The sequence below is a fragment of the Loxodonta africana genome, chromosome 1 (genome assembly GCF_030014295.1).
Source record: "Loxodonta africana isolate mLoxAfr1 chromosome 1, mLoxAfr1.hap2, whole genome shotgun sequence".
Lineage (NCBI taxonomy): Eukaryota > Metazoa > Chordata > Mammalia > Proboscidea > Elephantidae > Loxodonta > Loxodonta africana.
In genome coordinates this window covers 98,587,239-98,604,949 of record NC_087342.1, presented here as the reverse complement: position 1 = coordinate 98,604,949, position 17,711 = coordinate 98,587,239, and the positions used below count along the sequence as shown (strand labels likewise).

At 46.0% G+C, this 17,711-nt stretch overlaps 1 long non-coding RNA gene across 1 annotated transcript in view; it reads right to left on the bottom strand.

Moving 5' to 3' along the window:
- Positions 1 to 254: 254 nt before the first annotated feature.
- LOC135231406 (uncharacterized) overlaps positions 255 to 17,711 on the bottom strand; it is a 34,102-nt gene continuing 16,645 nt past the window's right edge. The window contains exons 2-3 of the long non-coding RNA XR_010322000.1: positions 8,424 to 8,756; positions 255 to 7,194 (exon numbers count right to left, since the gene is read on the bottom strand). This is a non-coding gene — a long non-coding RNA (uncharacterized LOC135231406). The remainder of the gene's footprint in view (positions 7,195 to 8,423; positions 8,757 to 17,711) is intronic.

Sequence of the window (17,711 nt, the reverse complement as noted above, 5' to 3'; positions counted from 1 at the left end):
TCTGAATATTTAATATAAATGGACTTTTACAATATATATCATTTTGTGACTGACTTCTTTCACTTGGAAACCCTGATGGTATAATGGTTAAGAGCTGCAGCTGCTAACGAAAAAGTCAACAGTTCACATCCACCAGGTGCTCTTGGATACTCTATGGAGCAGTCGTACTCTATCTTAAAGGGTTGCTATGAGTTGGAATTGAGTTGATGGCAACAGGTTTGGGTTTTTTTTTTTTCTTCTTTCATTTAGCATGATATTCTCAGGGTTCATCCATGTTGTAGCATGTATCAAAACTTTATTCCTTTTTATGGCTGAATAATACTCCATTGTATGAATATATAATATTTTGTTCATCCATTCATCAGTTGATGTCCTCTATACTTTTAAAGTGCTTTTACATATATTATGTCACCTGATCCTCATAAAAAGTGGGAGGTAGTCAGGGAGGCACTATTCATTTTTATTATGGTGATTCTTCCCATATTTCAGATGAAGAGACTGAAGGTTAGAAAGGTGGGATGGCTTGTCCAAGTTTCCACAGCTAGACAATAGCAGACCCACCCAGAACCAGAACCCAGGGTTCTAGAGTTTGGGTAAATAAAATCCTTGTTCGGCACTTTGCTTTGTAATTGTGAGTGGTGTCCCTCCACTAAGAAGATTCTTTGTGGACATGAGCTCACTATGGCAAAGCAGGTGGAGACTGTGAGAATTCAACCCTTGCACAGGTCTACGTTTGTCCATTGGTGAAGTTGACTTCTGCCTTCAAGGCCTAATATTGTGTGTGTGTGTGTGTGTGTGCGCGCGCGCGCGCGCTTTAGATGAAGGTTTACAGGGCAAATTAGTTTCCCATTAAACAATTAACACACATATTGTTTTTTGACATTGATTGCCAATTCCAGCATGTGTCAACACTCTCCCCTTCTCGACCTTGGGTTCCCCATTACCAGCTTTCCTGTCCCCTCCTGCCTTCTTGTCCTTGCCCCTGGGCTGGTATATCCATTTAGTCTCGTTTTGTTTTATGGGCCTGTTTAATCTTCGGTTGAAGGGTGAACCTCAGGAGTGACTTCAGTACTAAGTTAGAAGCATGTCCGGGGGCCGTACTCTCAGTATTTCTCCAGTGTCTGTCAGACCAGTAAGTCTGGTCTTTTTTTGTGTGAGTTAGAATTTTGTTCTACATTTTTCTCCAGCTCTGTCCGGGACCCTCTATTGTGATCCCTATCAGAGTAGTCAGTGGTGGTAGCCAGGCACCATCTACTTGTGCCGGACTCAGTCTGGTGGAGGCTGTGGTAGGTGTGGCCCATTAGTCTATTGAACTAATCATTCCCTTGTGTCTTTGGTTTTTTTCTTTCTCCCTTGCTTCAGACGCAGAGGGGCAAGTGGAAGATCTTAGATGGCTGTTCACAGGCTTTTAAGACCCCATGTGCTCCCCACCACAGTGGAATATAGAACATTTTCTTTATGAACTATGTTATGCCAATTGAGATAGATGTCCCCTGAGACAGATCTCATCCCAGTAATTAGGTCCTCAGGGAATTTGGATGTGTCTATGGAGCGTCCATGATCTTGCCTTGGTCAAATTGTGTACTGTATTGTGTACTGTCTTATCCTTCATCAAAGTTACCACTTATCTATTGTCTAGTGTTTTTCCCTCCCCATCTCTTCCCTCCCTTGTAACCATCAAAGATTGTTTCTTTCTGTGTGTAAACCTTTTCATGAGTTTTTATAATGATCTCATACAGTATTTGTCCTTTTGTGATTGACTTATTTCACTCAGCATAATGCCTTCCAGATTCATCCATGTTATGAGATGTTTCACAGATTCATCGTTGTTCTTTATTGTTGGGTAGTATTCCATTGTGTGTATGTACCATAGTTTATTTATCCATTCATCTATTGATGGGCACTTAGGTTGTTTCTATCTTTTTGATACTGTGAATAATGCTGCAATGAACACGGGTGTGCATATGTCTATTCGTGTGATAGCTCTTATTTCTCTAGGATATATTCCTAGGAATGGGATAGCTGGATCATATGGTATTTCTATTTCTAGCTTTTTAAGGAAGCATCACATCGTTTTCCAAAATGGTTGTACCATTTTGCATTCCCACCAGCAGTGAAATGCATGAGTTCCAATCTCTCCACAGCCTCACCAATATTTATCATTTTCTGTTTTTTTTTTATTCGTGCCAGTAATGTCAGGGTGAGATGGTATCTCATTGTAGTTTTGATTTACATTTCTCTAATGGTGAGTGACCACGAGCATTTCCTCATGTGTCTGTTAACCACCTGAATGTCTTCTTTGGTGAAGTGTCTTTTCATATCCTTTGCCCATTTTTTAATTGGATTATTTGTCTTTTTGTTTAGAGGTGTTGGATTTTCTTGTAGATTTTAGAGATTAGATCTGTGCCGGATTTGTCATAGTCAAAAAATTTTTTCCCAGTCTGTAGGCTCCCTTTTCACTCTTTTGGTAAAGTCTTTTGATGAGCATTGTTTAATTTTTAGAAGATCCTAGTTATCTAGCTTATCTTCTGGTACTTGTGTATTGTTAGTTATGGTCTGTATCATATTTATGCCATATATTAGGGCCTCTAGCGTTGACCTTATTTTTTCTTCTATGATCTTTATAGCTTTTGGTTCTTGTATTTAAGTCTTTGATCCATTTCGAATTAGTTTTTGTGTATGTTGTGAGGTATGCGTCCTGTTTCATTTTTTTACAGGTGGACATCTAGTTTTGCCAGAACCATTTGTTAACAAAAGGCTGTCTTCTCCCCCATTTAATGGACTTTGGGCCTTTGTTGAAGATTAGGTGACTGTAGGTGGATGGATTTACATCTAGGTTCTAGATTCTGTTCTATTGGTCAATGTGTCTGTCGTACCAGTACCAGGCTGTTTTGACTACTGTAGCTGTATAGTAGGTTCTGAGGTCAGGTAGTGCGAGTCCTCCTACTCAGTAGTGCTTTACTTATCCAGGGCCTCTTTCCTTTCCATATAAATTTTACGATTAGTTTTTCCATCTTGTTAAAGAATGCTGTTGGTATTTGGATGGAGATTGCCTTGCATCTGTAGATTGCTTTGTGTAGTATTGACATTTACACAATGTTGAGTCTACCTATCCATCAGCATAGTATGTTTTTCAGCAGCAACAACGTCTCTTTTGGTTTCTTGCAGCAATGTTTTGTAGTTTTCTTTGCATAGGTCTTTTACGTCCCTGGTTAGATTTATTCCTAAGCATTTTATTATTTTTTAGGGGCTATTATAAATGGTATTGCTTTCCTGATTTCCTTTTCATAGTTCTCTTTTTTGGTGCATAGGAATCCAACTGATTTTTGTATGTTTATCTTATATCCTGCTCCTCTGCTGAGTCTATTAGTTCCAGTAGTTTTCTCGTGGAGTCTTTTGGGTTCTCTATGTATAGTATCATATCATCTGCAAATGGGGATAGTTTTACTTTTCCTTACCAATTTGGACGCCCCTTATTTCTTTTTCTTGCCTTATTGCTTTTATTGCTCTAGCTAGGACTTCCAGCACAATGTTAAATAGAAGTAGTGATAAACGGCATCCCTGTCTTATTCCTTTTCTCAGGGGGAATATTTAAGAATGATGTCGGCTATTGATTTTGTATAGATGACCTTTATTATGTTGAGGAATTTCCCTTCTATACCTATTTTACTGAGAGTTTTTATCAGGAATAGGTGTTGGACTTTAACAGACCCCTGCTTAAACCCATTTGAAGTCTCCCTCTCAATCTCCACATGAATCCCCTTGCCCTGGAGTGCCGTAGGAGGCTGGAGCCCAGGGAGGGCATGTACTGGGGCTTGACATCCTTGTACTACCCAGCACCATGCCTCGCAGAGTTAGGGCTCCAGAGATGTTCTCTAAGACATTTTAAGAGTCTAAGGATGCCCTGAAGCCTCACTCTCTCTCCACAGCAACATGTCTCCAGTACAGATCTCCCACCATCCAAGCAACTCCTTGGACCTCGTTACTTGGAATGAATAATAAGCAATTAGGAACTCTAGCTCTTTAGGACAAACAGCAGGTTTTGGGGGAGTGGACTCCCGCTCTATAGCAGTGAGGGTCTTGTTCCCACTAAAATAACAACAAAACCACATTATGAAAAGTTTGGAAAACTGAACAAAGAAATCAAAATCACCCCTAATCTTACCATCCTAAAGCCAAAAACCAAACCTGTCGCCGTCAAGTCGATTCCGACTCATAGCAACCCTATAGGACAATGTAGGACTGCCCCACAGGGTTTCCAAGGAGCAGCTGGTGGATTCAAACTGCCAACCTTTTGGTTAGCAGGCGATCTCTTAACCAATATGCCACCAGGGCTCCCTTACCACCTTACACAACTGCTATTTTCAAGAATTCTTTCCTGCTAGATTTTTTTCCTTCCTTCTCTTTCCTTCCTTTCTTTCCTCTAGTCATGAGACTAACACAAGGTCATTGTAATATTTTAAGAATCACCTATTATCCCACATCCAGAGACAACCACTGCGAACATTTTGCATATTTTCTTCCAGTCTTTCTCAATGTCTTGTGTACACAGTTGAGATTACGTAGAACATACAATTCTCTTAGAGTATATAAGCATTTTCTTATATCATTAATTTTTTTCTAATTATGAAAGCAATATATATTTATTATAGAAAATTCTGGGAAATAACTACAAAATAAGGAGGAAATGAAAATTACCAAGAATGTTCTTTCTATAGATGGGAATTTTAACAATCATTTATTTTACATAGTTGCCATCCTACTGAATATACAATTTTTATCTTTTTTTCCCACCTAAAGCTAACATTATAAGCATTTTCCATGTTGTCACATAGTCTTCCTAATTTTTAATAGGTAACACATTTACATGGCACAATATTTTGGGATTTCCTCCCACCCCATCCCCAATTTGTCCGTTTCTCCTCTCACAGGCATCTACTGTTACCACTTTCTTGTATTTCCTTACCGAAGGATCTTTCTACACATATCTAAACAAACATATATTTAAATGTATCTTCACCCCTCCCCATGCCCTCTCCATTTTTTACACAAAAAGTAATGAACTATTCCCATTCTTCCTTTTTAACTCTAAGCCAGGGAGATTGTCCTATTTATAGTCAAAGAGAGCTTCCTCATTCTTGTTTTTTTGTTTTTTCCATAACAGCATAGGATTCTATTCTATATAGGTGTACCACAACTTATTAAACTAGGTCCCTATAGTTGAGGCTCCTGGGTGGTACAAATGGTTTGTGCTCAACTAGTAAGGATTGGTGGTTTGGACCCACCCAGCAGCACCATGGAAAAAAGGCCTGGTGATCTGTTTCTGTAAAGATTACAGCCAAGAAAACCCTGTGGAGCAGTTCTATTCTTTAAAACATGGAGTTCTCATAAGCCAGAATCATCTATGGCAGCAGGTTTTTTTGTTTTAAAAAAATGTTCTAGATGAATATTTAAGTTGTTTCCAATCAGCTGCAAACAATGCTGCAGTGAATAGCCTTGTACATAGATCATTTCACATGCGTGAGCATCCACCTGCTAGATAAATTCCTGAAAGCGGAATTGCTGGGTCGAAAAGTAAATGCATTTGTAATTTTGATAGAGATGGCCAAATTATCCTCTGTAAAATAGCTCATTCTAACAGCAGCAGACTCTTTAACCCAGTGTCTATGTCTTAGTTGACTTTCTTCATCTTTTGTTATCCCTAAATAACAAAGTTAAAACCAGCTTTAGGAAAAACCCAATTTCCCTTTCTGTCCACTGTAATCTGCCGTGCATAGAAGGCCTATTTGATGGCTGGCACTGTGCTGGGTGCTGGGAAACAAAGATGCGTAAGACAGAGGTGCTGGGGTGGGGCTGGGGAAAGAGGGCTATATAAGCAGACATATGCAGGGCATGCCCGTGTGAGTGGGCCAAGGAAGAGCCCCTGACTCTGCCCACCAGGCCCTTAGAGGAGGGCCAGGGCCTGTTTTTCTCTCTGTATCCCAGCAGCTGCTAGAGCACAGGGCATGTAGCAGGCCCTCCTACACACTGAATGGATGAATGATCAAATAACTGAATGTCTGGTATGGAGGGAGGGGGCAGGGGCAGGGGAGCATTGGTCAGGGCAGGTTTCACATAGCAGGAACAGCATTTGAGGGACTATTTGTTGAGGATTGATTTCTCAAAGTGAAATTCTGGGTCAGAGGGACCCAGGATATTTCTTGGCCTCCTGACTCACAAAGGACAGTGTCTTAGTCATCTAGTGCTGCTATAACAGAAATACCACAAGTGGATGGCCTTAAGAAAGAAATCTATTCTCTCATAGTCTAGTAGGCTACAAGTCCAAATTCAGGGCTTTAGCTCCAGGGGAAGGCCTTCTCCCTTTGTTGGCTCTGGAGGAAGGTCCATGTCATCAGTCCTTCCCTGGCCTAAGAGCTTCTCGACCAGGAACCCCAGGTCCAAAGGACACACTCTTCTCCTAACGCTGCTTTCTTGGTGGTATGAGGTCCCCTGTCTCTCTGCTCCCTTCTCTCTTTTATGTCTCAAAAGAGATTGGCTTAAGACACTACCTAATCTTGAAGATCTCATCAGTATAACTGCTACTAAGCCCTCTCTTTCCATCATGGAGATAGGATTTACAACACATAAGGAAACAAATCAGAAGACAAAATGGTATAGTGCTGGGAATCATGACCTAGCCAAGCTGACAGATATTTTTGGAAGACACAATTTAATCCATGACAGGCAGTTTGATTGGCAAGGGAGGGTGAGTGTTAGGAATGATCGAGGGCAGATCTGAGTGGATGGAGGCTGGCAGTCCCTCTGATCAGCCCTGGACAATGCACACCTCCTGAATTCAGCAGAGGGTCTCTGAGGTGAGACAAAGGAGGAGAAGGGCAGATGGATAGTGAAGGCTGCCAAAGAGAAAGTTCCCCATTTTCCACTCTGGTGCGAACCCAGCCTTGGAGTGGGGAATGACTGCCCTGCCTACCGGCCGCCCCGGATTCCAGGGCACCCTGAGCAGCCCAGAGTCCCCTCCCTCCTGGTGTAGGCTTCAGAAAGAGTGCCCACCCTATGCCCCACCAACCGGATTCCAAACGCCTGAAACCGGTCTGATGGCTTGGAAGCTCCTGGCTGCATCCCCAGGAATGCAGGTGCCCATTTCTCTGTTGGGGGAAGGAAACCAGCATGGTTTCAGCTCTTCTGGTTCATTTCCTAAAATTTTAGAAAGACAGAACAGCAAAAGATTTGACTTTTACAGAAAATCAAGTACTAACTCATTCCCCACCAACCCACCCTGCTTTACAGAAAAGGAAACTGAGGCCCAGAGTGTAGTCAGACAGAGGTCACACAAGAGTGAGAGTCAGTGCTAGGTCTAGAACAGGGCTCCTGTCTCTGAATCCAGGGTTCTCAGTATGGTGACCTAGACGTGGCTCTGGGAAGGGAGCCAGAAAAGGGAGAACAATGCCACAACTGGAGCCAGGGTCAGAGGGGGATGGACGGCAGGTGAGCGAGTAGGGGGAGGGCCATCTACCTACATCTGTCACTGTTGCTGGGTTATAAACCCTCCAGGAATTCCTGATATTCCACTCATGTCCAAGTTCCCTACTTGGAAATAGGTTGGCCAGTATGGGTTTCAGAGAGGCACCAGCTGGAAGAAGTGAGGCATGTGGCATAGAGGAACAGCCTGGCTGAAGGAGGAGGTCGCTGAGCCACCAGCCCAGGAGGCCGCCTTGGAGCTGTCCCAGCTCTGTGCTCCCAGAGGCCCAGGGTAGCTTCTAGCCATCAGCTGGGCAGTGACCCAAGGCTTGTGGGTAATGTTCCTGGGAACCCAGCCAGAGTGGGAAGGGGTGGCAGCTGGCCCAGACCCACCTGTTCCTTGGACAAAAGGTAGGGAACTACTACTTTGACTTCCGTTTAGAAGCTGCTTTGAGAGTTTACTGGAACTTAGTTTTACCTGCATAAAATCCTTAGGAGAGACTCCTTTGGGATTTAGCCTCTGAAATAACTTTTCCTGGGTATTCCTGAATCCCTGGCCCACTCCTTGCCAGGGATTCCTGTCGAGTGAGGAGCACAGGTGTTTCTCTTGGGGCGGAGGAGGAAGAAAACAGTCGGCCTACTGGAGCAGACAGACCTGAACGAACTGATGAAATAACAAACCGCCTCTTACATCAGCGGGTGCTTTCAGGTTCCTTGGCTCCTAGTAATCCTCACAGCACCCCTGTGAGTAAATTTTCTAATTCCACTTTTACAGATGGGCACACTAAGGCCAGAGAAGTCATGTCACTTGCCCCAGGACACAGAGAGGAAAGACCCCAAGGCCAGGGCACTGTGGCTGTTTACCTGGACCAAGCGACTCCTGTCCATTTCAGGTTCTCGCCTGAGGGCCTAACCCCACCCCCACTCCACTCTAAGCCTGGCCGGTTTCTCAACCATAAACTTACTCAAAGAGAAACTGAAAAACACAAGTTGTTGTTGCTGTTAACTGCCATTGAGTCACCTCTGCTCATGGTGACCCCGTGCACAACGAGATTGGACCGTTATGACCCGTAAGGTTTTCACTGACTGATTTTTTGGAAGTAGATCACCAGGCCTTTCTTCCTAGTCTGGAAGCTCCACTGAAAACTGTTCCTCATCGTAGCAACATGCAGGCCTCCACTGACAGGTGATGGCTGCGCCTGAGGTGCCTTGGCTGGAAATCAGATCCAGGTCCCTCACATGGGAGATGAGAATTCTACTGCCGAACCATCACTCCAGTGTTTTTCAAATGTTTTAGACTGTAATTCACAGTAAGAAATGCATTTAACATCACAATGCAGTAACCAGACACACACAAACACAATTCAAAGCACTTATATAATTTGTAATTATTTTATTTATTTACAAATATGCAAAACCAAAACCCAAGTTTTGTGAAGTCACTCTGCCTGAGACGCACTCTGGCATTTTCTATTCTCTGCTTTTCTGTGCCAATTATTTTTTAAAAAGTGCTCATGTGACTCACTAAATTGATTGCAGGGCCCACTAACGGGTAGAGACTGGCAGTTTGAAGAGCACCTGGGTGGCTAGCAGCTTGGGCTCCCCACGCCCTGTCTGCAGGTGAGTGGAAGCTACCAGTAAGGACTGGGGGGTGCACAGGGAAAGATACACCTGCCTGGATCTCTCCTTCAAGGCATTTACAAGCAGAGGAACAAGACTTCGCAGACACAAAACAAGGCTGAAGCAAATAAAAGGCAGAAAGAATTTCTGTCTATTAAGGACCTACTATGTGCACAGCAGAGCCCTGGTGGCGCAGTGGTTAAGAGTTATGGCTGCTAACCAAAAGGAGCTCTTTGGAACCCTTGGGGCAGTTCTACTCTGCCCTCTAGGGTCGCTATCAGTTGGAATCGACTCAATGGTAACCAATATGTGCACAGCACATTAGCACATGCATCTTTACCCCAGGTAGGGCACTGTGGGCCTTATTCCTGTTTTAAAGATGAGAAGGCTAGTGTTTCATAGGCTGGTAATACTTCCCAGTCTGCCAGCTGGTGCGGCATTTGAATTGAGAATCCCTGACCCGAGTTCATGCTCGACCCACTGCCCGATTGCCCTTCACGGGTGAAGCAGATGGAGCTGGGCTGAGTTTGGAAACGCTGTCCTGCTGGGTGGATGGGTGATGAGATGAGTGAAGGTCAACAAGGTCATCTTGTCTGGACAAGCGAGAGGAGGAAGTACGCAGGCCGGGCCTCGTTTAGTTCAGAGGGAAGGGAGAGCAGACAGCTTTCCAGGAAGGCAAGGACGGTGATAGCTGGAAGAGCCTCCAGTCTACGTCTGCCATTTCATTGGTGAGAAAACTGAGGCCTGGAGAGGGGAAGTGACAAAATGCTTGCACAAAACTGTATGAGCCAGCTCTAGCACACCCCCAGACCTGCCCCAGTTGGGGTGAGGAGAGTGGGAACAAAGCGGAGGAGGAAGAGAGAAATCCCCTCAGTCACCCAAACAGTACATCGGCTGGTAGAAAAGACAGCATGGGTGGGTGTGCTGGAGGGAGAAGGAGAGTCTTCTGGGCCCCCAACAAATCAATGGGGGCCAACCCCTCTGTCAGCCACTTAGTCCCCACCCAAGGCCCTCATCCCTGGGCCATGTCATCCTTCCCTTTGGGGTTTCCTCTGCCCTCCAGGAGCCCCAGGTCTGGTTAGGGTGGTAGATGGGGGTGGTGGCGGCATCCTACAGGAAATCCCCCCCACACCCAACAGGGTGTAACAGGGCTTTGTGCACATACCCTCATCCTTGCCCCAGAAGGGAAGCTCAGAGAATCCAGAACATCTTTGTCCAGAGCCTCTGGTCAGACAGTCACCCACATGGGTGCTTTCTGTTGAAAGGCCCACCTCAGGGAATCAGAGGGCCCGTTTAGTGATACCTCCTAATGAGATTTCCCAGGGAGAATGACGAGGATGACATGGCCCTTGGTGCTTGATTAGGCTAGGCTCGTGAAAACTTGGACGGCCTTTGGGGGCCCCTTCAGTGCTGGCTGGAGTGGGGGAGGAGGTTGAGAACAGGCCAGGCATGCAGAACCCAACAGCATGGTGCCTTTAGTTGGTAGGGTGGGGGCTCAGCAGGGCAGAATGGGGAGGAGCCCTTCTCCTAGGGCACTGACGGTGGTTACTGTAACTGCTTTGGAGGCGACCAGCCCAGACTCAGCCAAAGACACTTTATTTTCTGTAAACGGCGCAGAGGAGGCTGGAGGGATCTGTGAAGAGGTGGCTCCCTTTCTTCCTCTCTGGTCTCTGTCTCTATTTCCTGATCCATTAGGAGGCCAGGGTCTTGCCTGGATCCCTTACAAAAGGCCAGCATGGCTCCTCAGAGCCTTATTCCACAAAAGCCCAGCTGCCTCCCAAAAAGGTCAGGCTGAGAAGTCGCCCAAACAACAACACTCCACTCCAGCCTAGCCTTTCCCTTTCCCTGCCCTGAAAAATGGGCTTAATCATTGCCTTTCCACGCAGTGAAGGAGTGGGAGTTAACTGGTGCGTGCTGAGGGCTCCAAGACTCCCAGTTAAGGCTCTGGAGGTTGGGGAGGGCAATGCCCATTTGTGCACCTATCTCCACTGAGGCTCCGTTTTTTGTTTTTTACTTTTTATTGTGCTTTAAGCGAAAGTTTACAAATCAAGTCAGACTCTCATACAAAAATTTATAGACACCTTGCTTATATAGGCAAGGCATCCTCCCCATGATGGCACAGCACACTCCTTCCCTCCACTCTCTTTTTTCATGTCCATTCGGCCAGCTTCTGACCCCCTCTGCCCTCTCATCTCCCCTCCTGGCAGGAGATGCCAACATAGTCTCATGTGTCTACTTGGTCCAAGAAGCTCACTCTTCACCAGTATCATTATCTACCCCATAGTCCAGTCCAATCCCTGTCTGAAGAGTTGGCTTTAGGAATGGTTTTTGTCTCAGGCTAACAGAAGGTCTGGGGACCATGACCTCTGGGTCATTCTAGTTCCAGTCTGACCATTAAGTCTGGCCTTTTTACGAGAATTTGGGGTCTGTAGGCCACTGCTCTCCTGATCCCTCAGAAGTTCTTTATTATGTTCCCTGTCAGGACAGTCATCAGTTTTAGCCAAGCACCATCTAATTCTTCTGGTCTCAGGCTGACGTAGTCTCTGTTTTATGAGGTAAGGCTGCTTTTTACAATGGTCACTTTATAGGGTGCAATCATCCCCTCACTCTCCAAAGACTCCTTGATCCCACTCTCTATCCCATGTGGCTCTCCTTGAAGGACCGCAGACCATCCTCCAGCTTCGGGGCTTTTTCAGGCCTCCCTCTCTCAGGGGTCTGGTGAGCCCCACCTGTGACTTGGAGCTGGGGGAGGCTGGGATCTACTAGCAGGTGATGGCCAACCTTCAGTATTACTCAGGAAGGGTTGGCCACAGGGCTCCAAGCTGGGGGGATGGAGGTTCCAACAGATGGGCCATCTGCCTGGGAAGGCTGACAAAGTTCACCTAGCCAGAATTTGGGAGCAGGACTTGAAGTCCCTTATACTCACCATGCTGTTCCCCACCACAGGGCCCTTACACATGCTGTTCTCTCTGTCTGAGGCATTCTCCTCTTTCTTTTTTTCATTTGATTAACTCCTATTCATCCGTCCTGTCCCAGCCCAATTATCAATTCCTCCAGGAAGCAACCTTCTCCAATTTCCATGTTTACAACAAATCTCTGTGATTACGGTTTCCATAACAAAGAAGGAAAAAAAAAACAGTTGCTGTCCGAGTCAGCTCCCACCCATGGCAACCAGTGTGTGTCAGAGTAGAACTGTGCTCCATAGAGTTTCCAATGGCTAATTTTTTGGAAGCAGATCACCAGGCCTTTTTTCCAAGGTACCTCTGGGTGGACTCGAACCTCCAGCCTTTCAGTTAGCAGCCAAGTACATTAACCATTTGCATCACTCAGGGATTCCTTCATAGCAAAGGAAGCCTGTTTATTGGAGCACTTGTCACAGTTGCAACTTACTTTTTTGGGACAAGAAAATTAGTTAATGTTCTATGCCAGGAACAGATAGAATGTCTATTTTTGGTCACCATTCATTGAGTGAATTAAATGAGTTGCCACCTCTGTGAGCCTTCCTCTCATGGCATTTTCCACCCAGAGAGCTGTAGTGAGCTGTTTACATGTCTGTCTCCCTAGGACTTGAGGCATCAGGGTGACATGCTGCAGAATGTAGGTAGTGGAGCCAGACTGCCCGGGCTCATATTCAGGCTCTGCCAGTAGCTAAGTAATAACCTTGGAAGAGTTACTAAGTTTCTCTTGCCTCAGTTTTCCCAAAAAGGAGGATAATAGGAAATGAGTTACTGCATGTGACATGCTTGGAGCAGGGGCAGGCACGCAAGTGCTCCAATGTTGGTGCTATTACTATATCCGTAGCTCCAGCACCCAGATCCCTGGAGCTGCGGAATAATAGTTGCTCAATAAATGCTTATGATTGGAACAGCAGAGAGTTTAGGGTGGGGTTATGGGGATAAGAAAACTAGGAAAGGGCAGAGTATGAACCTGCAGGTGAGGATGGAGGGTCCCCAGGGCGAGGAGGTGTTAGACAACCAGAAACCCAGCTGCTCCTGATATCCTCCTACCCTAGCAACACTTCTGTTTGACAGAAGCAGTTCATTCTGGGAGTATTTGTAAACATCCCCATTTGCAATTTGTTCCGATACATGTCATGGTTTCCCCTCAGAGACACTAGACCACCAGTTGGCACCCCCTCCTCAAAGGTCTGGGTTTCAGCTCCACAGAGCCCTCCTCCAAGCTGCCACGTTTTAATACTGTAATTCCAACCTTCGTTCCTCCAGACCGAGTGGTGTGGTAGCTGCTTCCTGTGGTTGTGACCTCCATGATACTCTCAGTGTCTTTTTGCTTTTTCATTTCTTATAATTAGCAATTATTTATAATAGCTTCTCTCTGCTAAAATAACTGGGGTGGTTTCTGTCTCCTGACTGGACCCTGACTGATAGTCATGGAACCCTGAAACCTGAGGCTCAGGGGGATACAGTTAGAAGCAGGAGGCAGGCCCCCCGCACACACTTGCCTCGACTCTCTGGGAAACAGCCTCTTCAGAGCCTGAATGGCCACCCTTTGTCCTAGAGATGGATGTGCTGCAGCAGGAGTATCTAACCAGCCCTGGACAAAACAGGGCTAGCAGTTAAACCACAGAAACAAAGGAGCCCAGCCTCACACGGAGCCGCCTGCTTGGGCAAATGCCAAGACAAACAGCTGTGGCGCTGTGGGCCTGACCAGGGCTGCAGGCTTCCTGGCCTTCCACCCCCCAGAGTCTCTCCTTCCTTGATGCCCCTCAGTGATCAGCACCTTCAGTCTCTTCAGGGTTCTCGGGAACCGGTTGCCCTTCCCTCTACTTGAGAACCTTCTGGTCAACCTTGAAGCCTTGAAGGGCTTGCCCCCTCCATGCACATCGGAGGCAGTGGAATGCACGTTAGATTCATCGGCATCTTTCAGGAACACTGACGCCTGGGCGCCACCCCCAGCCCAGCATTGGTATTATTAAAGCTCTTCCTATGATTGCACTGTGCAGTCAGGATTGAAATCCACTCAGTTAATAGAATGTGTCATGAACCCCAAGAGACATGGCCCCCCAACTCTCTGTTAACCCATAGGTAAAACCACTCCCGAAGCCAACTCTTCAGACAAAGAATAGACTGGACTATAAGACATAAAATGATACTCGTGAAGAGTGTGCTTAGCTCGAGCAGATACCTGAGACTAAACGGGCAGCTCCTGTCTGGAGGCAGGATGAGAAGGCAGAAAGGGACAGGAGCTGGCTGAATGGACACAAGAAACCCGGGTGGAAAGAAAGAATGTGCAGTCACATTACAGGGAGAGCAACTAGGGTCACATAACAATGTGGGTATAAATTTTTGTATGAGAAGCTAACTTGAGCTGTAAATTTTTACCTAAGGCACAATTAAAAAAAAAAAAACAACAAAAGAAGTAGAAGGTTATGACAGTTCTCAAACTTGAAGGTGCAACAGAATCACCTGAACGCTGTGTGAAGCTCTGAATGTCTGAGTCAGTAGGTATTTCTCACAAGTTCCCAGATAATGCTGGTGCTCCTGGTCCAGACCCCACTTTGAGAGCCGACGGGTATAGAGTAGGACAGGACGGGCCAAAATCCCAGCTCAGCCAGTGCTAGCTGAGTGAACTCAAATGATTTAACAGCTCAGGGCCTTCATTCCTCGCCTCTAAAATGCAGGCGACTATGGTGGTGAAGTGGTTAAGTGCTATGGCTGCTAACCAACAGGTTGGCAGTTCAGATCCGACAGGCGCTCCTTGGAAACTCTACGGGGCAGTTCTGCTCTGTCCTATAGGGTCGCTATGAGTCAGAATGGACTCGACGGCAGTGGGTTTGGTTTTTTGGGTTTTTTTATCCACCTGAGAGGGTTTTATGAGGACTAAAAGACTTGGACAGCTTGAACAAACAGTCTCACAGGATGCCTGGCATGTTATCAGGTCAATGAACGTTAAATTACCAGTACTGTTACGTGTATTAGCAGAAGATAGGACCAGCCCCAACCAAACCAAACTTGTTGCTAAGAAGTCGATTCCAACTCATAGTGACCCTGTAGAACAGAGTAGAACTGCCGCATAGGGTTTCCAAGGATCGGCTGGTGGATTCGAAATGCCAGCCTTTTGGTTAGCAGCTGTAGCTTGCCATAGCTTTTAACCACTATGCCACGAGGGCTCCTCAGGACCAGGCCAGGCTCCAGAAATCTTGAGTTACAACATGCGTCTCTGACCCATCAGTTTAATCAATGCCTCAGCTTCCCCATCTGTAAAATGGGGATAATGATACCCTGGCTCAGCCCACTTCACCAGCTGTGGAAAGATCAAAGTGTTTTGAAAACTGCAAAGCTTAATAGGGGGAATTTTACTAGAAAGGGGTCAGACAGGTGTGTCCCCATCCTGGAGCCACCAAGTAGGATTTCCTACTCTTCTGCTCTAGGAAGACATCTTCACATTCTGTGGAGGAGGAAATTCCGACGCTCCCTCCCTCCAGCTGCCTGCGGGCTTCTCTGCTGCCCTCAGGCATTTGGAATGCCAAGTTGGCATGCCTGAGCTGGGGGAGTGGCTGGTTGGCTCTTCAAACATCTATAGGGAAGAGATAGGGGGTTCCCCACCTCCCATTCCCCCACCAAAAGCCCCACCAATATTTCTGGGGTGGGGGGGCAGGGAGAGTGGAGGGAAGTGACCAAAGTTGTGAAATCAAAGACTTCCTCCGAGGACCTTGCCACACATTTCCCACCCCCAGCGTCCTTCCTCCTTGATCCTCATTCACACGCCCCCCCCATCCGCCTGCCCACCCACACACCTCGCTGGGGTCTGGGGAGAGGAGTCTGGTAAAAGCTGCACTCCCAGGAAACCCGAGAGGGCAGTAGGAAACAGTTGTTGCGCTCAAGTGAGGCTGGTTTACAACCCTGTTCAGCTCACCTCAGGTATATATTGCAGGTCTGCTAGCATCAGGCTCCCACGCTAGCTAATATTAATGATTTTTGTATTTTAAAAAATACATATTTGGGAGGAATGCCCTCCAAAGGGCTGAGGTCGAAAGAGCTGAGTGTGCTTGGCACTGCGATGTCCTTGGCAGTGAGGATATGAGAAGTAGGCCCCTCCCAGCACTGCTGGTGTGAGGGGCGCTCAGGTTTGACTTTACTGAGGGGCATTTGGCCCTCAAAACAGGTCAAGAGCCCTAAAAATGTACATACTCTGACCCAGAGGTTCATATTGAGGAATCTGTCCTGAGGAAATATCACAGTGATCAGCCTGGGTTGAGCCTTGGCATCAGTGCTGGGTGACTTTGGACAAGTTATGGCCTTACCCTTAAAATGGTGCTTAATAACCACATCCTGAACCCAGGGTGAGGGAAGAAATGAGAGAGAGCCTGTGAGGTGCCCAGCATGCAGTCAGTGCTCCATAATGGCAGCATGTTGGTTTGGGTTTCCCCAGAAGCAGACCCCAAGGCAAGGATCCGGGCCATGAGCCCCGGAAGCATAGGTGGGGGTGTGGGAAAGTTAGCCAGGGAAGGAAGGAAGTCCTTGAAGGGTGCATTCATCAAGCTTCTCTCAGAGTGAGCCATATGCTGAGAAAGTGCCTTGAACTAGACTCAGAAAGGTATGTGCTACCCAGGTACCTAGGTGTCTCTATTCCTTTAAGTCTTGCTTTTAAAATTTCCAGGACTATCTGCCTCTGGAATTCTTCTTACACAGAAGTGAAACCCTCTCTTATTTAAGCCATTTATTTTGCTTTTCTGTTACACACTGCTGAATTTAATCCTTATCTGAAGCTGGAGGCCAGTGACTTTCTCATCAGGAATTGTCCGAGGGACCAATCTTGGTGACCCAACGTCACAGACAGGCATTATGGTGCCAGTGTCACATCTGGGAAACATCTCACCAAGGGACCTTACTCAGCTTACATTCTTCAAGCCTAATTATGCAGTGAAAAAAGCCATCTTGGGTACAGGTTTGTTCTTTTCAACCAAATCCCCAGGTGTCTGGTGTCCCTGGGTGGTGCAAATGGTTAACGCACTTGGCTGGTAACCAAAAGGTAGGAGGTTCGAGTCTACTGAGAGGCACCTCAGAAGAAAGGCCTGGCGATCCATTGAAAATTCTGTGGATCCACATGTGGGGAGATGAAACAGGATCCGTGCCTCACACCATACACAAAAACAAACTCAAAATAGATTAAGGACCTAAATGTGCAAACTGAAACCATAAAATTCTCAGAAGAAAATGCAGAGGCAATGCTCTCAGGCCTAGCTTTTTACAATGGATTATCTAATATAATAACAAAAACACAGACAGCAAAAAAGAAAATAAATAAATAGGACCTCATAAAAATTAAAAGCTTCTGTTCATCAAAAGATTTTACCCAAAAAAGTGAAAAGACAAGCTACCAACTGGGAGAAAGAATATCTTCAGAAACCATATATCCAATAAGAATCTAATAGCCAAATATACATAAAACTTCAACAACTGAACAACAAAAAGACAAATAACCCCATCATAAAATGGGCAAAGGAATAGACATTTCACTAAAGAAGACATTCAAATGGCCACCAAACACATGAAAAGATGCTCAACATCATTAGCCATCAGAGAGATGCAAATCAAAACCGCCATGAGATACCACTAAGATGGCTCAGATAAAAAAAAAAAAACCCAGAAACTAACAAATGTTGGCGAGGGTGT